Source organism: Rousettus aegyptiacus, unplaced genomic scaffold, assembly GCF_014176215.1.
Source record: "Rousettus aegyptiacus isolate mRouAeg1 unplaced genomic scaffold, mRouAeg1.p scaffold_m13_p_10, whole genome shotgun sequence".
Classification (NCBI taxonomy): Eukaryota; Metazoa; Chordata; class Mammalia; order Chiroptera; family Pteropodidae; genus Rousettus; species Rousettus aegyptiacus.
Window position 1 is genome coordinate 40,089,585 of NW_023416285.1, and position 26,046 is coordinate 40,115,630.

The window sequence follows — 26,046 nt, forward strand, 5'->3', positions numbered from 1 at the left end:
TCTATTTATAGGCTGTTTATCTTGTAGAATCTGCAGCCTTGGTGTTATCAGCACCAGGTGTTGCAAGAGTTTCCAGAATGCCATTTAGAGATTTATAGGATGTGGTAATCTATAACTCACTGGGTCGGCCATTTCTGCAAGCCCTTTCCTTTGCATTTTTCAGATGCCTCCGCTCCTCTCTTACTAGGGGTTAGGACTTCAACATATGAATTTTAGAGAGACACAATTCAGCCCATAACACTGTCGAAAATCTAGAAATAGCAAAATTAAAACCACCAGATCAAAACCAATTTTTAGTAAGACTTTATTGTACATATTAGAACAGTTCACAAACTGGGAGCTTTCCAATTTAAAACTAACATGAAGCTCTGGGGCATTATATTACAAGATGGCTTATAAAATAAAAATGGGAAGTAATTTAACCTTTACAATGATTGCTTATTACAATGGAGGTTTCCAGACGGCGGAGGATTAGTTATGTGATTATCCTACACCAATTTTAGGACAATAACAAGTTTGTTTTATGATTATCAGAGGCATTTACAAGAAAAAAAACATAATTAACTTTCACTTATGTTCAAGAAATAACTTAGAGTTAATTGTGCTTATTGGCCTCAATAAGTTTTTGTCTGCCGGGAAATTTTCAAGTCCAGTCTCCGTTTTGAATTTAATTTTAACAGCACCAATTCACAGACTTCCCATATTTTTTATTTGGTTTAGGTTAAATAGAATAGTTTCTATACCAAAAAAAAACTATATCTAAATTATATTCAAACTGGAGTCAGATTACAGCACAAACATAGGCTGTTTGGAGACTCCCAAATGCTTAATATTAAGAATGGCAGATTAGGAAATCAACAAATCTCATAAGCCTCAGGATATTGAAGGGCTATCAAGAATAAAGGGGTCCAAAGTATAATGGAAATTACACACTTGCATATGTAAAGTCTTTGGTTAAATATACCAGAGACTTTGTACCCAAGTCCTCCAGTTTGCACACCAAGTCCATCCTTCTAGGACCTGAGAAAAAACAAAAAGGTGAATGACACTTCAAAAGAAACTGTTAGAAAATATTTTCAAACCAAGGCTTTGCTACTTATTTTAGAGCCATGGACATTCGAAGTCCACACAGGTTACCATCGCTCTAAAACATGAATCATCCCACTCCTTTTTAGGTCATTCTCATCACCAATTTATTTATTCCCACAGATGATTTGTTTACTAGCTGTGATACTTCATGGCCCTAAGCTGTGTTGTACTTATCTTTAAAATAGGGATAAAAATAGTACCTATCCCACAGAGTTGATATGAGAATTAAATGAGATGATGTTATTAAATGTCTGGCACAAGGTAAGTGTGTAATAAATATTAGCCAACATCAACTAAACCCCACGAGGGTAGGAGCTATATCTAAACCAGTAACTACTGTATACACAGTTCCTAGAATATAGGAGGCATTCAATAAATAAGTGTTCAGTGAACAAAAGAATTAACCTCAGTCCAATTTGGGGATCATTTAAACAAAAATGGGGTGGGGGGACAGAAGGCAAGGGAGAGTGTTCTATATTTAAATTAATTTTTTTAATGAAAGAAAGTTGTCAGTGCATTTTAAAAGCATTTTATAAGATAGAAGCCCTATGGCTTTATGAGATTGTTTCATTACTTAGAAAATTTTCTTTCACAAGTGCATGAAACACTTCACCCAAATCCACATCTGTCATGCTGTTTCTCAGAATTTATGGTCCATTTTGTTTTGAGAAAAACAAAAATAACTCAGCAAACTATCCCAAGTTTAAGTATTTTAAACTTGAAGCTGATTATTTCTATATCCATTCCCCACACTACACTTGCCAGTGAAACACTTTAAGAATGCCAATGACTAGAAAGAAAAAGAAAGAAGCCATAATGGTTCTCAACCACCTACTTGCTACTTGGTTTGGCCTCCTTTCCCCGCCTATCGGCAACTCTGGGAAGATGTGGTGTGGAGATGGAACTGTTAACAATCACAAATTAGGAAGAAGTGGACACTAAACTGAAAATAGACATGCTCCTACCCACTCAGAATGAAATTAGATGAGCAGCGTGATAACCCATAGAAAAATCGAAGGGGAGCCTAAGTATAGTTCCTCCTACCTCTCTCTCCACTCCCGCTTGCAGTACTGGACACATGCTTGTCCTATGTGAGCAGGAGCTGTCCAATCCCCAAAAGCAAGCAGTGTGGATGCTGGGGAGCAAAGCTAGGTCCACAAACTTCAAGGTCCTTCTCCTGGCCAAATCCATAGTGCTGGGAGATCAGATATGCACGGCCTGAAGAACAGAGGATCAAGTTTCAGGGAACATGCACATTGGCTTTTGAATACCTGGGTACATGACTGCATCCAATGAGGGCAAATTAATAAGTTCAAAGTGGTACACTTAGGAAAAAAAGTTAAATAATACCAACTACATGTGTACATAGTGACAAGTGGTCAAATTCTGGGGTAAAAATTAAATAAGCATGCAATGTATCAAAAATTCAGGGTTCTATTACATGCCAGGCACTAATGGCACAAATTACCAACCAGCAATACAAAGCCAATTGGAAAATAAAAATCTTGTTAAAATAGTGAATTCAATTCTTAACTTAATACCCTCAGTTCTATCACATGTTGACGATCTCTCAAAAAAAAAATTCTTAAAGAAATAAATAAACGATCAGCACAGTATAATAGAACAATAATGGACTTTGGATACTTAAAGACAAGAATTCAAATCCCAGCTCTGCAGCTAAGGTAGCTGTGCCAATGTTTCTCTATCGATTAAATGGGAATTATAATATCTACCCTATAGTTTATGTTGAGAATGAAATGAGCTATTATCTTTAAAGGGTCTAATATGGTTCTTGATATAAGGGCTCTGAATTATTAGTTCCCTATTATCTCTGTTCTTCCCTTCCATTGAATAGACTAATGATATATTTGATTTCCACTGATGCATAAAGGAATGAATTATATAAAAAAGCAAATTTCCTGATGGTGTAAATTTTCAATTATTAAAACAGGTAAACCAAGCAATTTGGAGCTTAAGCAATCTCTAGTTTCCTTTAGCAGGGATGAGTTTTTCAAAGGCAGTCCCATAGATGGGAGAATAGAACAAAGAGAAGTCTTTACTAGAATGAGTAAAGAATATAAAAGAGAAGTCTTGTGACTGAAACTTTCAATTTCAAAAGTTTAACTCATATTGTGAAACATGGCCTCTCACAATCCAGTATGTAATTTATAGGCAGTAAAATAGAGTATGAGAGAATAGACTAGAAAGGCAGAGAGAGAGGAGTTAGCATCCTGGCCATGTAGGAATTTGAACATGTTATTTAACTTCTTTGAGGCTCAGTTTCCCCATTTACAAGTTGGAGGTAATGATACTTGCTGCCAAGGTTGTTATGAGATAATATAGATATAGTACATCATACTCAAAAAATAAAAGTTTTAATAACACCAACTCTGAATTGAGGGACATTGAACCACTGACTGTCACCAAGAAATTTCATTGAGATGACAGAAAGAGAAAGGTGTAAAATAAAGAAGTAGATAACGATTCACAACTAAATGCATTGAAAAGAATGCTTTATATCTAATCTATATAGCTCTGTTCATGACTAGTAGCCACACTAAAATTGAATAAGATAAATATAATATTGAATAACTTGCTATATTCTTTGCAGGATGCATCATTAACATGCTTTCTCTGACCACCAGGCCTTCATGCATACTACAGCTTTTGCTTGAAACACTTTTCCCCTCCTCCTCTCAATGCTTAATTCCTCACTCTTACAGTCTTGACATTAATATCACTTCATTATGGAAGCTTTCTTTGTCTTATCCCAGAATAATTTAAGAGTCCTGATATGTGCTTCTGTCAATCTCCTAACTTCCTCACTTGTAGTACTTCCCACATTTGATTATAATTGAATGTTCATTCTCTGAGGGACTGAAAACTTCTACAGAACAAAGTTGGTGTGTCTGTCTTGCTCAGTGTTGTATCTGGGCACCTGGAACGGTGCATGAACATAAATTCTTGAGTGTAGAGTCAGCATATTTTGTCTTTCCATTGAGTATTTACTATTTAACATTACATCATAAAACATCAGTTATAGTTTGTTTCTTCACATTTAAAAATAGCACAAATCACATTTGCAGGATGCTGCAGAAGGTTCTGTGCACGAGGTTGGAACTTTGAACCAACTGATACATAAGGTTACTTCTAGTTCGAAGTTCTGGTATTCTAAGATTCTTTGATTTTAAGGATATGAGTACCATCTTCTCAATACTTAATCTACTCCAAGAGAGTAAATTTGGAGCACCAAAGCTACATTATTTCGGAATATTATAATGAAAACATTATAGAGTTATTTAAAGGTAAAAAATGCATTGGCAGAAGTAGAGAGGACTTGGCATTTTGTTTCTTCCGGTGGTGATAACTAGCCGATGCTGAACCATCTGTATTCCTTTTCAGCATCTTCCTTATCCCCTCCTGTGTCCCACATTTCAAGATGAGCAGTTAATATAAGCAGTCTATACATATGAAAAAAGCAAAATAGTTGGACCCCAGGAGGCATAATTTGCTACCATATTCTTCAAGCTGTACAGTCTACCAATAAACTCACTAAGCAAATCATATGACATAAATCTTATAGTATTTTGTCAAGATTGTGAATTTTATCCTTAAATATTAATTGCATCTCCTTGAATGTTGATTTTATTATTAAAGAAAGATTTAATAATAAATCTAAAAACTAACCAGGAGTATGCTGGTGCACTGAAAGGATTACTGAAGTCTTCCAAACTATAACACTTGCAGTTTACGGATGTATGTTGGGAATTTTATTTTCAGGAAAGTGTCTTTAACTCATTGTACAAACCTCTGTTGAGCACATATATGATAGGCTTATGTTTAGAATCACAGAAACAATCAAAGAGCTTGAGATAGTTGGGATTCAGAAGTTACCATTCACGAACCTTGGAAAATGTAAAGGAAGAGCTATCTTCTATCTTACTTCTATGTTTTATAATAGTCTTTAAAATGTATTCTTAAAATACATGTTGAAGTCCTAAGCCTCCCTCCCAGTACCTGTGAATGTGACCTTAAAATAAGGTCTTTGCAGATGATCAAGTTAAGATGAAAGCCTTACTGTTAAAGTGGACAGATGAAACTTACTGGATTTTATTAACCAATGTCACCATAAAAAAAATAAATAAATAAAATAAAAATTTTAAAAATTAAAAAAAAAAGATGAAGTCATGAGGATAGGACCTAATTCAATATGATTGTGTCTTTATAAAAAGGGAACATTTGGACACTGAGATATGTACAAAGGGAAGACTATATGAAGATTCAAGGAAGATACCATCTACAGGCCAAGGAATGTTTACTAAATGTTTACTAAAAATGTTTACTAAAAATTAGGTAAGAGGCATGGAACAGATTTTCCTTCACATCCCTCAGAAGAAACAAAACCTATCAACACTTTGATCTCAGCCTTCTAACTTCCAGAATGTAAGACACTTCTGTTGTTTAAGTCACCCAGCCTGTTGTACCGTATTACAGCCGCCCTAGGAAACTACAACAAGCACTCCAGTAAAAAACCTATCTATTTTTATGGTATTCCTGGGTCAGGCATACTATATTTATTACTATATAAATATTTTATGGAGACATAAAGCAGTTGCACAATTTGATAAATTGCTTGTAGATCCATTTCCAAAATGTAGGTCTCATAATGTCAGGGTCTCCAACCTCCGGGCCGTGTACCAGTAGCGGTTTGCTGTTAAAAACTGGGCGGCACAGCAGGAGGTAAATAGCAAAGAGCGAAAGATGCTTCGTCTGTATTTGCAGCCTCTCCCCAGTGCTAGCATCACCGCCTCAGCTCCATTTCAGATCATCAGGCATTAGATTCTCACCAGAGATCCAGTCCCTGATGCAAAAACGATTGGGGACCTCCGTCATAATGAATAAGAAATATAACTAGAAATATAATAAAAGCATAAACACTTGCCCATGATATTTAATAACATGGAAATCGATATCATTTTATTTTAGTTGAGTAAGAATTTAGATCTTCTTTTCCCTTTATTACCAAAATGTCAGCCAAAGTAAACAGTAGTTTTCATTAACATAGAAAACTATCACTTATTTTGAAATATTGTCAGAAATCTTCTGGATAAGCATCATCTTCTAATAGAGACTAGCAAATCTTGGCAAAGAAAACTTCCTGTTTGAACTTGGTAAGGAAATTACGTGATCATTATTAAGAAATAAAACAACATATTCATGTTATACTAAGTAGAAACATAACAGATTAGACACAAAAGTACAAAAATTGTCACAGATTTACTATCACACTGGCAAGAGGGATCAAAAGGCAGCAACCAGAAGTCATTCGTTCGCTAATATCATTTAATATTTTTGTGCTTGAACTGAAAGAGCAGATTAACAAGCTTGCTTATTTTGTTTGTTGTTAAACACTAGGTTGAAAAAGGGTTGCTAATGTTTTAAAAGAAGGAAATTCAAAGTGGTCAGAGGAGGTTCAACTAGAGCAATTTCAAGACCATACAGCTAAGGAAAACAAAATCAGCTCTAGAAATGTCGTGTATTAGCTGGAATATAGCTAGTATTCAAAAAATGTTTCTTAGAATTAATGTGAATATGACACTTCTGTTTTGAGCCTGTCATTGAACTGAGAGCCTAAAACCCACTGGGAGTTCTTAGACCAACAGAAAGTTTTTTAAAGTAATTATCACTGGAAACAAAGGAGTAAATAGAATTCCAGTTTAATATATCTACTTGTATCAAATATGTCCTTAATTTACTTGTTCAATAAACATTTATCGGTCAATAATTGGACATATGAACAGGACAAATCCTTGTCATTAAAGAATTACATGGGAAAAAGACCTGAAGAGAAACCATTACAACAGTGGGTGTAGGGGACAAGGGTGGTTTGGGTATGGCAGCAAGTGCTTCTGAGTGGATGTGTCTCTTAAAGGATGATTAGATGTTAGCAGTGGAGAGGTAGGGAGATGAAAGCACTATTAGAGCTAATCAAGTGTGCAAAGAAAGAGGCTTGAGAACAAGGCATTTTAGAGGGCAGCGTGGGGCTGCACTGACTCTGTCACGGTGGGTGATGAGACTAGAAAAGGCGACAAGACTCCTATCCTGACAGTGTTTGGCTGCTTTGCTAAGGAGTTGAACTTCATTGCGTTTTCCTCTAACTTTACTGAGATATAATTAATATATAACGTTGTGTAACTTTAAGGTGTGGAACATGCTAATTCGATACACTTATCTATCACAAAATGTTACCACCACAGTTTTAGCTAACACTTCCATTACCTCAAATAATTAGCATTCCTTTTCTGTAGTGAGGACAGTTAAGATTTACTCTCTTAGTAACTTTCAAGTACATAGCACATTACTGTTATTTATCATCGTAATGCTGTGCATTAGATTTCCTGGAACTATTTAACTTCTAATGAAAAGTTTGTACTCTTTGACCAGCATCTCCCCAGTCCCCTCTACCACCAGCTCCTTGTAATCACTATTCTACACTCTGTTTTGAAAAATTATGTTAGTAGTGACAGTATGAAGAATAAGATCCAGAATTCTACTATCGTTGGGGTGTTCTTTGAGTGGTCTCTAGGCTGGTCCTGTATTCCTTTGTTCCCCTTGGTGTTCATGTCTGAATAGGTACCTAACAGAACTATCATATTTAACAGCTTAATTGATAAAATATTTTAAAACAAAACACACAGTATTGGTTTGGAGAAACATGGTGGAGTGAGAGACGTCCCCAGATTTTTCTCCTTGAAACAATAGAATAAACAGATATCAAATTATAATGTATACCTGATAATTATATAATTATATTAACCAATGTTACCCCAATAAACTTCATTTTTAAAAAATACACAGTAGAGAACCTACAACAGAAAAAAAATGAATGAACTGTCACTGGGTACGACTAAAAACAATGGTGACAAAGGTTGTTTTAAGAATCTAGGTGAGCAATGAGGACCTGGAAAGCTAGTATCAACAAAGGAAGAATAACTATGGTGTTTTTTTTTTCAACTTTCACAGCTTCCAACATCATCAATTTTGAAGCTCCTAACCTCCCATTTATTCTGACTTTGAAGTCGTTCTGACCCATCTACTCAAATCCAAGCCAAATATAAATATTAATAGGAAGCTCCTATTCATATTCACTCACCAAACTAAGAAACATCTCACCGGAGCTTAACAAGTCACCAATTTCCTGTATTGTTTATTATAATTCTTCTCCCTCCTTATTTTCATCAGATCAAACTTAACTAAGGAATTTAATATTCCTCTTAATTTCTCAAAATGATAGGATTTATCTACATCCTTACTTAAGCAACCATAATCGCACCAGAACTGTAAGTAAATTTATATAAAAAATTCTTTGTATAAACCTGAAGTGTTTTATTAGTAGAATATGGCAATATAACTTTCAATAAATATATTAATATTTTTCCAAAAGCATTTTATATCAAACTCTATCATAATTACCAATAATTAGCAATATGAAAACATACACCATAATTCCATGAGTTTAATCAAATCTCTACTTGGAGAATATGCTTTCTCCACCTTAAACAAATTGGGTATTTTTAAACATATCTCAAACTTCCTTACAATAACATGAATGTATGTGACAGCTTTATGTGTCTACTTAACTGACCTAAGAGATGCTCGGATAGCTGGCAAGACATTATTTCTAGCTGTATCTGCTAAGGTGCTTCCAGTATAGATGAGTATTTGAATAGGTGGTAAATCCAGAGTAAGAAAGATCTCCATCACCAATGTGGGTGGGAATCATCCAGTCCAGTGAGGATGTAAACAGCACCCAAAGGGGAGGAAAAGGAATTTGCTCTCACTGGAACATCAGGGCTCTATGTTCTCTGGCTCTCAGACTCAGATTGAATTATATCACCAGCTTTCTCAGTTCTCTGGCTTTTAGATGACAGATCATAGAACTGTTTTGTCCACCATATTCACATGAGCCAATTTCTACAATAAATTTCCTCCTATATATCTACATATATGCCATTGGTTCTGTTTCTCTGGAGAACCTTGATTAGTACAATATGCAGTCATAAATATGAATAAGAGTTACTTTGAAGGAATAAATTTGAAGGAATAAATTTTAGGACTCAAACTTGGATGAGAGAATGCAAAACTTCCATGCCCCCATATTTCACTACATTTAAGTGATATCCTGTTGACTCCACACTTAAATGTTAGTTTATACCCTATCTTTTCTATCACAAAGTTCACCCACGTGATAATTGTTTTATTTAGTTTAATTCTAGATCCCATGTTTGGTTCTCCATGAACATTAGCTTGAGTAAGCCTAAAAATTAATCCCCTACCCCAAATCACCATCCAAAATCAACAAAAGCAGCAGCATATTTTAGTAAATTTGCTATAATTAACAAGGCATGATTACTGTCCAATAAATTAATGTAAGCCCCACATTTCAATCACTATAATTCTGATCCTACCCATGGAGTTAGACCTTATCTGTTTCCCAATTAAATACCAAAATATTCCATTAACTTCATATATACTCCTCTAAGGTCAAAAATTGCCCTTAATCTTAATTACATACTAACTCATCCATTATTAGCTCTTCCTATTTCCCATTAACAATCTTTAACATTATTTGGCAGCTGAGCAGACTTAATCAAATTCAGCTGGGAAAATTATAGCCTATACCTCAGTTGTTCACAAAGACTAAATAGCAGTCATTACTGCTTAAATCCCAATTCCAGTTAATCTTAATCATTTTATTTATCTCATCTTCACAATTACTTTATCCTTCATCTGAAATCATTTGCCAGCTGCCAAGACACAGCCTTGTGCCATTTATGTCATCTGAAAGTGGTATTGCCACCATGACATTTCAAATCCTTAGGGCATGTTCCCCATTAACAAAATTTCTTCTTAAATGCCTTATACTTGAATTTATCAAGTATAATACTATCATTTTAACAATATCATCATTATCACTTTACCAAATATTTCTCCTAAATAGAAATTATTTAGTCAATACTAATCACATTTCTAACAACAGCAACAACATTGAGCAACACAGGTGTCATCCTTTACTAGCCCCCAAATCATTTCCATTCTCTTTTCCTACATCTTTTTTAGAGTTCAGGACACTTGAGGAAAAAAAAAATTATTGTTAAATGTTTGGGCTGAGCGTTTTTAGTTATTTCATTTATTTACAAGCAACAAAGATTGTTTCAAATTAGCACGTATGGAGGAATAAGGAGATAAGGACTTCATGGAAATCCAAGAACTGGAACTGGAGATTGGCTTTGGATTCAAGCCCATTCTAGAAACTCCAGATGCAGGAGTTCAAAAATCTTTCCTCTACCACTAGCTGTTAGTGTTACTCAGTTATATCTATGCATCTACTTCTTCTATCCTGCTTTAATAACTGCTACTGCTTGATTATAATTTCTACTTCCCCATGTGGTCTATAATGGCCTCCCAAGCCTTGATTCTTTCTCACAAATTTTCAACTAAAGCTTCCACCAGTAACTGACAAATTGTTTATTTGTTCCTTAAGACTAATTCACAAGAAAGACAATTCAATTAGTCAAATTAATCTTTTTGGATCTGGCCTTAGAGGGTGAAGATTACTGTCTTGCCTAAGGATCAGATGTTCCTGGATCAGATGGTTATTCCAGGCTTTGTGAAGACGATTGAGGAAGATGGCCATCTAAAAGCTGAGAGAAAGGCGTCAGAAGGAACCAATTCTGCCGACACACTGATCTCAAACTTCTAGCCTCTTGAATTGTGAGAAAATAAATTTCTATTGTTTAAACCACCCCAACAGTGGTACTTTGCTATGGTAGTCCTAGCAAACTAGTGCAGAAAACTATCTCTATGTTGTACAGTGCCATGCTAAAGGGCATCCTAATATGAAAGGTGTCTTCAATAGCTGAAGTCTAGCAAGGGAATGAAGTATTATACTGCATGATTCTCAAAGCATACCACTACAAAAAAAAAAAAAAAATCAAAGCACAAAGGAGGACAACAAGAGAGAAAGAAAGTAACAAAGGAAAACAGTCAGAAAACCATTAACAAAATAATGATAGTAAATCTTTACCTACCATTAATTACTTTACATATAAATGATTAAATTCTCCAACCAAAAGACATAGAGTGACTGAAAGAATTTAAAAACAAAACAAAACAACCTATATGCTGCTTACAAAAGACTCACTTTAGCTTTAAGGATGTACATAGATTGAAAGTAAAAGGATGGGAAAAGATATTCCATCCAAATGGTAAACAAAAGACAAGAAGGGGTGGCTCTATTTATATCAAATAAAATAGACTTTAAGTCAAAAACTGTCACAAGAAACAGAGAATATCATTTTATAATAATAAAGAGGTCAATTTATCAAGAAGATGCACCCAACATTGGAGTAACTAAATAATAAAGTAAAAATTAACAGAACCGAATGGAGAAATAGACAGCAATACAATAATAGTAGGGGACTTCACTACTCTACCTTCATTAATAGATAGATCATCCAGACAGAAAATTTTTAAAATGGGACTTGAACAACACTATAGACCAATAGACCCAAGTGACATATATATAGCATTCTTCCCAACAGCTGAAAAATAAACATTCTTTTCAAGTACACATGGAACATTCTCCAAGATAGATCATGTTAGCTCTGTGCTACATGTCTTAACAAATTTAAGATTGAAACCACATCGAGTATCTTTTCTAATCACAATGGTATGAAACTAAAAATAAATAACAGAAGGAAAATTAGTAACTTATGAATATGTAGAAATTAAATAACATCCTCCTGAAAAAACAAAGAGAAATCAAAACAAAACAAAAACTCAAGACAAAAAAGGAAACAGCATTCCAACCTACAGGATGTAGTAAACAAAGCTTTAAGAGGGAAATTTATAGCAATAAATGCCTATGTAAGAAAAAAAGGAAAATCTAAAATAAACAACCTAATTTTACACCTTAAGGAATGAGAAAAAGAAGAAATTCTAGGCCCAAAGTTAGCAGAAGGAAGGAAATACTACAGATCAAAGCGGAAGTAAATGAAACAGAGGCCAGAAAAAAATAGAAAAAATAAAACTAGAAGTTGTTTTTTAAAAATATATGCAAAATTGACAAAACTTTAGTTACACTAAAAAAAAAGAGAGAAGATTCAAATGAATAAATTATAAATGAAAGAGGAGACATTGCAACTGATACCACAGAAATATAAAGGATCATAAGAAACTACTACAAACAATTATATGCCAACAAATTAAATAACCTATAAGAAATAGATAATATGATGGCTAGGTGGAGGGCCAGAGGAGGGAGGGAGCAATTGGAGGGATTGTTTTATGAACTATATACTGTACTGTATACTTGAATGTACTGTATACTTGAAACTAATTTAAATAAATATTTTTAAAAAAAGAAATGGATAAACTCTAGAAACACACAACCTACTGAGACTGAATTATGAAGACAAAAGAAACATAAATAGACTAATAACAAGTAAGAAGACTGAATCAGTAATCAAAAACCCCCAACAAAAAAAAAGCTGGGACTTGATGGCTTGCTTCACTCATGAATTCTACAAATATTTAAGGAAGAGTGCCAATGCTTCTCAAGCTCTTCCAAAAAACTGAAGAACAAGGAATATGTCGAACCTTATTTTACGAGGTCAGCATAACCCTAATATCAAGGCAGCCAAGGACACTACAAGAAAAGAAAATTACAGGCCAATATATCTGATGAATGTAGATACAAAAATCTTCAAAAAACAAAAACAAAAAAAACAAAAACAGAAAATTGAATTCAGCAGCACATTGAAAGATTATACACCATGATCAAGTGTGATGTATCCCTTCGATACAAAGATGATTCGACATACGCAAATCAATAAATGTGATACAACATATTAATAGAATGAAGGATAAAAATCATATAATCATCTAGATAAATGAAGAAATAGCATTTTACAAAATTCAACATCCCTTCGATAAAAACTCAACAAATTGGGTATAAAAGGAATGTACTTCAACACAATAAAGCCATATATGACAAGTCCACGGCTAACATCAAACTCAAAGGTGAAAAGCTGAAAGCTTTTCCTCTCAAATCAGGAACAAAACGCAGATGCCCACTCTCACCAATTCTACTCAGAATAGGAATGGAAGTTGCAGTCAGAGCAAACAGGTGAGAAAAAAAAAAAAAGGCATCCAAATAGGAAAAGAAGTAAAAACAGTCTCTGTCTACAGATGACATGATCTTATACATAGAAAACCCAAAAGACTCCACCAAAAAAACTGTCAGAATAAAAAAATTTAGTAAAATTGTAGGATACATAATCAGCATACAAAAATCAAATGCATTTCTACGCACCAACAAAAAACTATTCAAAAAAGAAATTAAGAAAACAATGCCATTTACAATAGCATCAAAAAAATTACCTAGGCATATTTAATCAAAGAGGTAAAATATCTATCTGTACATTATAAACTATAAGACATTGATGAAGGAACTTAAAAAATACACAAACGAGAAGACATAGTATGTTCATTAATTAGAAGATCTCATATTGTTAAAATGTCCTTATTATCCAAAGAGATCAACATAGTTAATGTAATCTGTACTAAAATTTCAATGGCATTTTTCACAGAAATAGAAAAAACAACTTTAAAATTTATATAGAACCACAAAAGACCCCAACTAGCCTAAGCGATCTTGGGCAGTGAGAACAGAACTGAAGGTATCACATATCCTGTATGGTATTGGCATAAATACAGACATATAGGCTAACGGAAGAGAATGGAGAGCCCAGAAATAAATCAATGCATTTATAGAGAATTCATCTTCCACAAGGATACCAAGAACACACAATGGGGAAAGAACAGTTATCTTCAATACATGGTATTGGAAAACTGGATGTCCACATGCAGAAGGATGAAACTGGACATTATCTCACATTATACACAAAAAATTGACTCAGAATGTATTAAAGACTTAAATGTAAAACTTAAAACTGTGAAACAACTAGAAGAAAACAGGGAAAAAATTTCTTGACATAATCTAGGCAATGATTTTTTTGGATATTATTCTAAATGCACAGGCACCAAAAACAAAAATATACAGATTGCATCAAACTAAATAAGTTTTGCTCAGCAAAGGAAAGAAACAAAGTGAAGAGACAATCTACAAAATAAAAGAAAATATTTGCAAACTATACATCTGATAAGAAATTAATATCCAAAATATATAAAGAACTCAAGTAACTCAATAGCAAGAAAATAACCTGATTTTAAAATAGGCAAAGGGCCTCAATAGACATTACTCAAAAGAAGACATACAAATGGACAATAAGTATATGAAAAAATGCTCAACATCACTAATCATCAGGGAAATGCAAGTCAAACCAGGAGATATCACCTCATATGTGTTAGAATGACTATTATAAAAAAGAAAAAAAGATAAGTGTTGACAAGGATATGCAGAAAAGGGAATCCTTGTATACCTTTGGTAGGAATGTAACTTGCAAAACAGTACGGAAGTTCCTCAAAAAATTAAAAATACTATATGATCCAGCAAACTCACTTCTGGGTATGTATCTAAAGGAAATAAAATCAGTATTGCAAAGAGATTTGTGCACTCCCATGTTCAGTGTGGCGTTACTCATAATAGCCAAAACATGGAATCAACTTAATTATCTATCAACAGGTGAATGGATAAAGAAAAGGTAGTATATACATATACAATGTAATATTGTTTAGCCTTTAAAATAAGTAAATCCTGTCATTTGTGACAACATGGATGAACCTGGAGAACATTATGCAAAGTGAAACAAGCCAGTCATAGAGAAACAAGTACTGTATGATCATACCTATCTGTAGAATCTAAAAATGTCAAACTCATAGATGTTGAGAGTTGAGAGTAGAGTGGTAGTCGCCAAGGGCTGGGGGGTGAGGGAAATGGGAAGATGTTGGTCAAAGGGTACAAAGTTTCAGTTATGCGAGATAAACAAGTTCTAGAGATCTAATATATAACATAGTGAAGACAGCTAATAGTATACTTGAAATTTGTTAAAAGAGTAAATCTTAAATGTTCTCACTACACACAAAAATTATTAACTATGTGAGTGATGGATATGTTAATTAGCTTAACTGTGGTAATCATTCCACAGTGTACATGTACAGTAATCTCTTGATATCTCTGAGGGATTGGCTCCAGGACCCCTGCACACACAGATAAATAAATTCACAGATGTTCAAGTTCTTGTATAAAATGTTATCATATTTGCTATAATCTATGTATTTCCTCCTGTATACTTTAAATCATATCTAGATTACTCATAATTAATCTACAGTGTAAATACTATGTAAATAATCGTCATGCTGTATTGTTTAGGGAGTAAAGACAAGAAAAAAACCTGTACTGTACATGTTCAGTATACAGTCATTATAGTCCTAACGTACACAGCAGCAATAACAACATTTTTAAAAACCATTTTCGATCTGTGGTTGGTTGAATCCTTGGATGCAGAACCCTCAGATATGGAGGACCAACTCTGTATCAAAACATCATGTTGTATACCTAAAATGTATGAAATTTTTATTTGTCAACTATGCCTCACTAAAGCAAAAAAAAAAAAATTAAGAATAAAAAACCCTATCTGATTCCTTTACTATGAAATAGAGCCATTTGAAAGAATAATTTAAAAACATTCTATCTATTAGGCTAGATTCATAACTCCAGAAAACAAGTAAACATGCATGAAATCATCTGTACAATTTCCACATAGTTCTCTCTTTAAGAAATATGTGAGTTGAATGAAGACACTGACCTGTAGGGCTGAAGTTAGGACTCATCTCTTCAACATAAACATAAATCTGTTCTTTCAACTATAAAGTATGACTAATAATGTAGGATATTATCTTCCTGTCAGAGTGTTTTTGAAGAATGGTCCAACAGTGAGGCAAATACATAGAGCATCAGAGAAGCAACAGTTCTGCTGCTATTCAAGCTTCATTCCCGGAAGGAGCTGTTGAATGCAGAACTCCCATTTATGAGTGGTTTTAATATTCAGCTCTACAGAATTCAGAGCTATATCTTGTTTGTATTAACAATTTTGCAGCTAAAACACTAAAAATGTCAGAAGACTGCCATTTTAAACAGTCTTCTAGTTTTCATATGTAATTTCTAGGAAGGTCAAATAACAGAGCTAAATAATTTCCCATTAAATCACTTGGAAAAACTTGCTCTCTTTTGTTTAGCCTTAAATATAATTTCATATTTGTATGAAAGTTAGTAATTGTGTAGGGAAAAACAGTGATTTACAATGGAGACAACGTGTACACACCACCTTAATAAAATATAGTTAGCATCACCAGTAATGCTTCTTGGTAGGATACACTGAGACAGACACCACATCACTCTGTGGTATTCCTAGCAAAAATGCATAACCTGAATCTAATCATGAGGAAATATTCATATCAAATGAAGCAATGGACTTGCTGTGAAGTAACTGGACTGTATGCTGAAAAATGACAAGATCATGTAGACCACACACACACACACAAAGGAACGATTTCATACTACAGGAGACAAATGACACATGACACTAAACAACTATAAGCAATGTTTGATCCTGGATTGGATCCTGGACCAGAAATGTTTTTTCTTTCACTATAAAAGTAATTAATAGGATAGAAGGAGACTAGACTTTGGGTAGTGAGCACACAATGGAGTGAGTATACAGATGTTATATTATAAATTTGTACCCCTGAAATTTATATATTATTAACCAATATTACCTAATACATTTAATTTAAAAAGGAGAAAAAATACATTAATGAGATAACTGGTAAAATTTAAATCCATAGATTGTACGATAACATTGTATTAATATTAATTTCCTGATAATTGTTCCTTGGTGCTGTAAGATCTCTTTTGTTTCGTTTTTTGTTTTGTTTTGAAATATTTAAGCTTCATGTCTATAAATTACTGTCAGTTTTTTAAAAATCTAGCTATAGGAAGCTGTTAACTTTGGAGATCTAGATGAAGATATATAAGAATTCTTTGTTCTATTTTCGTAACTTTTATGTACATTTAAAATATAAATAATCTCAAACAAAAAAGAATTTTGAAAACAGATGTAATATAGTACTCTTTCTATAAGACCCTAACTTATAATGCTCGAAATTATAACCAGACTAAAGAGAGCTTGTGTTTTGAACTTCTCTAATTGAATTTCTCTAATTGAAAAAAAAAAAAGTTCATTGTGCTGTCCTTTTCACTGGTAGGTATATTCCTGGCATGTTCTATGACTGCGAAATTATTTTTCTTTTTGCTGGAATGTCAAAAGAAACAACATTTGGTAGTGAACAATTATATTCATTTTACAAGCATTAATAAAAAATTTACTATGCAGCAGTTACTGGCTAGATACAGAGAAAAAGAAACAAAACATACATGGTATGTGACATAAAGGACCTTATAGATTAGTAGGGGAGATAATATATAAATGAACAATTGCAACGAAGTAGTACGAGTATTTTAAGAGTGTGTGTGTGTGTTGTCGTATACCATTGTACACAAAGGATAGATGGGCCAATTCCCATAAAGTAGGGAAAAAGAGGTGGTTAGAAAAATCTTCATGAGATGTTGTGTTAACATTGGGTCTTAAAAGATGAACAGTGGTTTAGAAGAACAAATGGCAGTTTGAATGGCATGACAAAGGATATGGACAATAAAACATCCTAGATTATTAATAGGTCAGCAAATTGTTCAGAATGGCTAAATCCAAGATGTAAAGTAGTCAGAGTGAGAAAAGATGCTGGAGAAAGGCCTCTCTGAGGGTCTCATAGGACACTGTGACAATCTTATGGAAGAATGATTGGGAGTTCTTGGCCATTTGTCTGCATCTGTGAATATCTAATTTGTTAAACTATTACATACAAAGCAAGGTGCATTGAATAAGTCATTCCATACCCGCGAGACAAAGGAAAGGAATAGAAAATGGGATGTTCTGTCATGTCATCTTTTTATCTCACGTTATGACATGAGAAATATTTTCATTCTTTCTATTTTGTTAAGAGATTGGAGGCAGCCTGACTCTCAATGTGCCAAATGATAAAGTTTGAGTTGTATTTGAATGCCATCACTGTCAAATACCTTGCAGTCACTCAGGCAGAGAAATATTGGCTCAGTCAAGACAACAGTACTTGATCTTGGGTACTTCTTTTCTGTTTGCCCCTCATGGATCAGGATGACAAGAGGTCAAAAATCTCTGCTCACAGGTGGCTCCATAGTGTAGTGGTTAGCACATCTGCTTTACATGCAGAAGGTCCTGGGTTTGCACCTTAGGTGGAGCCACAGACCATAACCCGGGTGTGCCAGGCCCTGGGTACACCAGGCCCCAGGTGCACATCTCAAGCGTGTGGTAAGAGATGCCCTGCCTTCAGAGGTCCAGTTCTTAAGGGAAAAATGGCAACATCCATAGGTCAGGGGTGGAAGTCGGGAGGGGGCAAGTAATTAAAGAAGAGGAAAAAAAAATCTCTGCTCACATCTTTGAAAAAGTTCGTTAGTGAAGGAGAGAAACCTTGTAATTAGAAAGTTGAGGAATAAGTGCAAGAAGTAGATGTTAGTTATTTAAGATTATTTTGAGTAAAAACAAAAAGTCTTTAATGAAAAAATATTTCTAATTTACATCTATCTCAGGATTCTGACCCTTTATGTACTCCCATATAAAAAAATACACATAAGGAAAATGAAGGAAGCCAAAGACCAAGAGAAAATATTTACAAAAGATATCTGATAAAGGACCGTTATCCAAAATGTTCGAAGAACTCTTAAAGCACAACAATCAAAAAATAAACCCAATTTAAAAACCGAGTTGGGCCAAAGATCTAAATAAACACCTCACTAAAGATTATATACAGATGGCAAAAAAGATGCTCAACTTCACATATCATTAGGGAACTGTACATTTAAACAATGAGACACTACTACACATCCATTAGAATGGTGAAAATCCAAAACACTGACAAACACCTAATGCTGGAAAGAATGTAGAACAACAGGAACTCTCATTCATTGCCGATAGAAATGCAAAATGGTGTGACCGCTTTGAAAGACAGTTTGGAAGTTTTTTACAAAGTAAATATTCCCTTACCATATGATCCAGCAATCACAATTCTTGTTATTGACAACCAAATGAGTTAAAAACTTATATCTACACAGAAACCGTCACATAAATGTTTTATAGCAGCTTTATTCATAATTGCCCAAAGTTGGAAGCAACAAGATGTCCTTCAATAAGTGAATGGATAAACAAGCTGGGGTACATCCAGACAATGGAATATTATTCAGCACTAAAAATAAATGAGCCATGGAGCCATGAAATGACATGGAAGCACCTTAAATGCTTATTACTAAATCAAAGAAGCCAATTTGAATAGGGCACATTCTGTATGATCCCAACCATATGATATCCTGGAGAAGGCAAACCTATGAAGACACTAAAAAAAATCAACGGTTGCCAGGGGATGGCGGGGAGGGAGTGATTAGCAAGTGAAGTACAGGGGATTTTCAGAGTAGTGTAACAATTTTATATGATACTATAATGGTAGATACATGTCATTATACATTTGTCCAAATCTACAGAACGTATAACACTAAGAGTGAACCCTAATGTAAACTACAGATTTTGGTTGATAATGATGTGTTAACGTAGGTTCATTGATTCTAACAAATGTACTACTCTGACAGGGGTTGTTGATAGTGGGGGAGGCTGTGTGTTTGTGGGGGAGAGGAATATAAGAACTCTGAACTTACTACTCAATTTTGCTATGAACCTAAAATTGCTCTAAAAAATAAGCCTATTAATTAAATATATATATACATACACACAACTCGGATGTTACCAGTCAGATTAAGACCAAAAGTTTCCCTAAAGCTGCCACATTCAACAATTTGGAAATTATATTTTAAGCAAAGGCTTTTAATAAGTTTTGTGATTAATTTTCGCCTTAAAAAGTATTTGGCAACAGCATGAGGGATGAATTGGAAAAGGACAAGAATTGTAGGCAAGACCAGTTAAAAGACTATTGTTGAAGAACAGGGCAGAAATCATGAGTACCTAGACTAAGAGATGCATATGATAGGCCTAGGTGACTGATTGGATGTGTGAAGTGAGAGGAAGGGAGAAATACAGGATGACTTCAGTTCTGGGTCCCAGGTGATTCAGTGGATGGTAGTATCATTTTCTAAGTTTAGTAAGGAGGAGGGGGAATTAAGGAGGATGGAAATAATACATTTAAGATGATCATTCTGTGCTCATTTCAGCAGCACATATACTCAAAGATGTTCATTCTGCCTCATTTGATCACCTTATGTAATACTTTTCAGTTTCTGAATTCTACAAGTTAGTGAATATACGTTTCAATTAGACTATTACATTCTAAGAAAATATCTTCAGAAATTAAACCAATGCTATTTAAAAATTTGGTAGTATTATTTTCCTTTGTAAGAAAATCAAGAAGAAACCAGGGCAGAGTAAATCACAGGGCTGTGCCCAGGGGCTGGCAGGCTAGATAGTAAGTGCCTGGTAGGAAGTTCAGTGTTGGGGTATAAGTCAGCCTAAGATGCCTCACAAACTGAGACAATTCGAAAAGCAGACTTTCAAAAATTTGGAATTGTGACCAGAGTTGAAGTAAAAATGTCCAGACCTCAGTTTCCTTTACCTTCATTTAATCATGCTTCTGGTTAAGTCATATTTTTCAAATGCAATAATTTTCTTGTGAAAGCTACGTCACTGGAGAGTGAAATCAAGTTAGAGTTATCAAATTCCAGAGTCTCTCCAACCATGGAAAACACAGCTTCCTATGCTCAGAGTAAAGAACTCTTCACATAGTCCTCACCTTCCTTATCTAAATACAGGGAAAGGCGCCTTTTAAGGTTCATGTCCTTTTACATCATAGACTGAAGATTCATTGGAAACATACACAGAGTAAAGCACTGACTGATTGTCATTGTGAGAATCATCTCAGTTATTTTTCTAAGACCTCATAATAAACTACCCTGAATACAGATAATGCAGAAGTCATATAAGATCACATATTTTAAGCATATGAACTTGCTGCCTTAATTTTCTATCCTTTTCCAGTATTATGGTAAAATCATGTTAACATCATGAAAAATTCTATTTATAATTTTCATTTAATAAATTGGAAGAGGATATAACCTGAGGGCTGGTAGACTTTTGAAAGAAAAAAATTATTTTTGATATAAAAACCCTTTCAGTCACTGGAACTGGCTAAGAAGAGGGAGAAGAACTGGGAGCTAGCTAGAAAGGTGTTTCTTAGGGGAAAAAAACAGATTCATAGGACATACCCACTGGGTACTATAACGTTCAAGCTCATTCTGAAGCAGGGTTCTCAGCCTTGGCACATTTGGGGCTAGATAATTCTCTGGTAAGAGGAACTGTTTGTGCATGGTAAGATGTTTATTTAACAACATTCCTGCCTTCTACCCAGTAACACTACCCTATTTGTAACAGTCGAAAATATCTCCAGGTGTTGCAAAATGTCCCTTGGAGGCTCAAACCATGCCAGTTTGAGAACCACTGTTCTCAAGTCTTGGTACTGAAAGTATGGTCTGAAACTCAGCAGCATCGCCCGGAAGCTTATAAGAAATAAAGATTTAGAGCCACCTATTCAATATGATCTCAGTCATACTGAATCATAATTTGCATTTTAACAAGATTCCCAGGTGATTCATGCATATTCAAGTTTGAAAAGCACTGTCAGATTATATGGATCATAATTAACCATCAGGAAGGAAGTGAGAAAGAAAGAAGTGTTGGGGGTAGATAGAGAACAGAGAAAAAAAAAGAGATAAAAGCTAAGAAACTTGATTAAAATTGAAAACATATAGAACTTTAAAATCAAACATAAAAATAAGTGGAGCATAGAAGTTTTTAGGGCAGTGAAACTACCCTGTATACTTTAATATTAGAAACATGCTACTATTGTTTGTTCAAACCCATAGAATATACAATGCCAAGAGTGAACCTTAAAGTAAACTGTGGACTTTGCGTGATTATGCTGTGTTAACGTATGTTCATCAATTATAAAAATGTACCACTCCGGTGGGGGATGTTGATAATGGAGGAGGCTGTGCATGTGAGAAGGGGAGCAGAGGGTATATGGGATATCTTTGTAACTTCCTTTCATTTTTTCCTGTGAATCTAAACCTGCTCTAAAAAAAAATCTTTTCGAAAATAATAAATCAAACATAATTTTCTTTTTGTAAAATGACTGACAAAGTTGCCAGTGAGAAAAACAACAGAGAAAGTTTTTAAACTGGGATTTGAAAGGAGAAAAAAGTTAAAGACAAGGAAGTTAGGACTATATTAGGCATAGTTTTAAATTACTGAGGCCTAGATTAGAACAGTGATTATTAAGATCAAAGTAAGTGAATGCCAGAGGACTTACCAAGAAACAAATGGTAAGAACTGGCGATCAGCTGGATATGAAGAGGGGTAACATAGACTTTTGGTATGCTGCTTCTCACATGGTCACTTTCCAAGGAAGGCTGCATTATCCAGAGGAAAATCTTGGGAAATGGCAGTATTTATAGTACCACCAGATTACTTCCTGAGACCTCGGGTGACATCAGTTTTGCCTCCTTTTATCCCAATTTTACTTATAAAATCAGAATTTTACATGGTATTGTATAGTAAGTTATCTTTCTCCTCCTCAATGCTCTACTTTGAATCCTTGCAGATAAAATATTTCTCAAACTATTTTTCCTAAATATAACAACTCTATTTCAAGAGGATGATTTTTTTTTTCTTTTTTAATTCCAGGGAAAGTTTATGTTTTGGCCTTACACTTTTAAAAATAAAATTGAGACATAGCATGTAATACACATTAAATATTTTATCAGACCCTAAAAATTAACATAAACTTAAACTTTCTCATAGTCAACAAAATAGTGGCTAGGTGCTGATTTGTATTAGATAAGTTGGTTACAGCATTTTAATTATCATTTTAGTACTTACCCGTCCTCATACTCTTTATTCTTTTTGATAGTTCAGATTGAGGGTTGGCAAATTTTTTCTACAAGGACCAGACAATAAATATTTTAGGCTCTGTGGTCTATTCTGCCTCTGGCAACTATAACCTTGTAAAGTGAAACCTGCCATAGACAACATGTAAACAAATGATAGTTGCTGTGTTCCAATAAAACTTAATGAAAACAGGTGGTCTGCAACCCAGTTTTTAAACCCTGGTCTAGATTGTTCTTTTCAGCTTGAACTCATCTCCCTAATAAAATTTAAATAACTAATATGTATTGAGTACAAAGTGTTGGACACAATTGTGATTTGCATATATATTATATTTAATTCTCGTATCAACACTCTGGGGTAGTTAGTTTATCATATATGGTTCAGTACAGGAAAGTTAAATGAGTCTATGTATTTCTGGTATAAAGGAATTAATTCTAGGGAAGTATTTGTTTATAAAATCATTGGAAGAGTTAGAAGAGCACAAACTGATAGCTTGTTCTGGAGTTTTGGGATTTAAGGTTATATCTTCATAGTCGTGATCCAGAGGGCAGGAAGCTGCTACTGCTGCCACTGTTATCACTGTCAAGGCTGCCTTATACTCAAGATGTGGCTAGGGTCAACGTGGATCCAATCCATGCAAACCATTTGTCTGCCAGAATCTGCTTGCCATCTTCCCCTATTGCAGAAAGCTCACCTCTGTCTCCCTTCCAAGTCTCATGAGCATGTTTATTGCTTATTGTTCATCTACAACCCTAGTTGCAAGAGTCTGGAAAATGTACTTTTTAGCTTTGTATTTCGGGTATAAAATGAAGGTTGAGATAGCCAAAGTAGCTGCCACAGATGGGTACTAATCCTAACCCTATTTAAAGCTGAGTTGGAAAGAACTTCTTGTCATTTTCCCTTGATTTCCTTTATTTTAAATAGACAAATTAACATTATGGAGATTGGCTTATCTGGGCACTCCCTCCTTGATATGTTTATAGTTTTAGTGACCTCTTTTCTTACTTCCGAAACATTGTAAAATACGTATATATAGAATGTCAAATACTATATATGGAAACCATTTAAAATGTATATATTAAAATGCAGTTTCAATATCCGCTCAATTCCATATTGTTCATTCTTCTCTGAGCTGCAATACAGTATTGATGGATCATCATACTCATCTCCGTCAGCAAGCTTCATTTCCTACTTGCAAATTAAAATTGTTCTCATAGATTGAAAAAGATTATAAAACAGGATAAAATAGGTGTCCCCTGAGACCTAAGGAAATAATTTGATAGTGCTACGTGACCCATACTTTACTGACTTCCCCCCAACCCTTCCATCAGGCACAGGTATCACTCCCTCCTCTGCATATCCAATATTCAGTACAAATTCAACAAATGTTGAATGAATACACAAAGGAATGCACCATCTTTATACAAGGATTTTTACTTAACTTCACCCTATGATGTTTAGTCCATTTAAGATTATAAACTTCTTGAAAATCAGGATCATCTCCTTTATATCCCTCCTTTTTACCTCCTAACAATAGTAAGAATATAAGGAAGTGCTCAATATAAATATTCATTGAATTAATAGTTTTGAAATAAATACATCTTTGTTAATTATTAATTTCAAATATTAATTGGTAATATGTATATTTTAAAACTATTTCATTAAAAAAATTTTTTTAAAGAGAGAAACAGTTAAAGAACAATACAGCAATATTCCAACCACCTAAAGACAACTAGCATTTTTGCTTTTATTCATTTTTCTATTCCTAAATTCTTGTTTAAAAAATAATTGTAAACAGAGACTCATAGACATGGACTGTAGACTAGTGGTTACCAGAGGGTAGGAGGGAGTGGGGAGAGGGAAGGAGGTAGTCGGGGTAAAGGGGGTCAAATATGTGGTGACAGAAAAAAATCTAACTATGAGAACTGAACACACAGTAAAAAAATATATATGCCTTACTGTTAAAGTGAAACCTACTGGATTTCGTTAACCAATGTCATCATAAAAGAAATTAACTAAATTAAAAAATAATTGTACTCTGTGCATAAAATTTTGTCTTTTTTCACTTATTTTATTTAATAATCATTTTGTGTTGTTATCATCAGTTCTTAACAGTGTATAATGGTATATCCAGGGGACTGCTCCACTTTCTAGGACAATAGAATGGCTAATTTTTTTGTGTCAATTTGACTGGGCCAAGGAGTGCCCAGATTAAACATTATTTCTGGGTGTGTGAGGGCTTTTCTGGATAAAATTAGCTTTTGAATCCATGGACTCAGTAAGTGAATTGCCCTCTCCAATGAGAATGGGCATAATCCAATCTGTTAAGGGCCTGAATAGAACACAAAGGGGAGGAAGGAGAAATTCAAATGCTTTGCTTTCTACCAGGCTAATTAGCTGAGACATCTGTCTTCTCCTGCTATTGGATGGAGATTACACCAACTGCTCCACTAGTCCTCAAGCCTTTAGATCAAATTAGATTGACACCACCAGCTTTCCTGGGCCTCCAGCTTTCAAACAGTAGAGGGCGGCACTTCTCAGCCTCAATAATCATATGACCCAATTCTTCATAATAAATCCCTTCCTGTACATATCCAATTAATTGTTTCTCTGGAGATCCTGCCTAATCCAGACAATACCTGTTACATAGTAGGCATAAATTAATAAATGACCAATGCTAGGAATTACATTTTTAAAATATTATGTTATAGATGAGGAATGGAAACTTCTTTGATGTTTGAAATTTGTATTAGTTTACTATATTTTTTATGTTTTTTTGAGCAACTGCACTTTTTTCATGAATTTTTTTTCACAATTTCTTTTCATTTATCTATTGGACCCTTGATTCTAATAAACTCATTACAATTGAAATTTATTAATAATTTTTTGTGATTTT

At 34.2% G+C, this 26,046-nt stretch overlaps 1 long non-coding RNA gene across 1 annotated transcript in view; it reads right to left on the minus strand.

Annotated features, from left to right (window-relative positions):
* Positions 1-258: 258 nt before the first annotated feature.
* LOC107518931 overlaps positions 259-26,046 on the minus strand; it is a 28,659-nt gene continuing 2,871 nt past the window's right edge. Inside the window, exons 2-3 of the long non-coding RNA XR_001598982.2 lie at positions 2,134-2,307; positions 259-1,020 (exon numbers count right to left, since the gene is read on the minus strand). This is a non-coding gene — a long non-coding RNA (uncharacterized LOC107518931). The remainder of the gene's footprint in view (positions 1,021-2,133; positions 2,308-26,046) is intronic.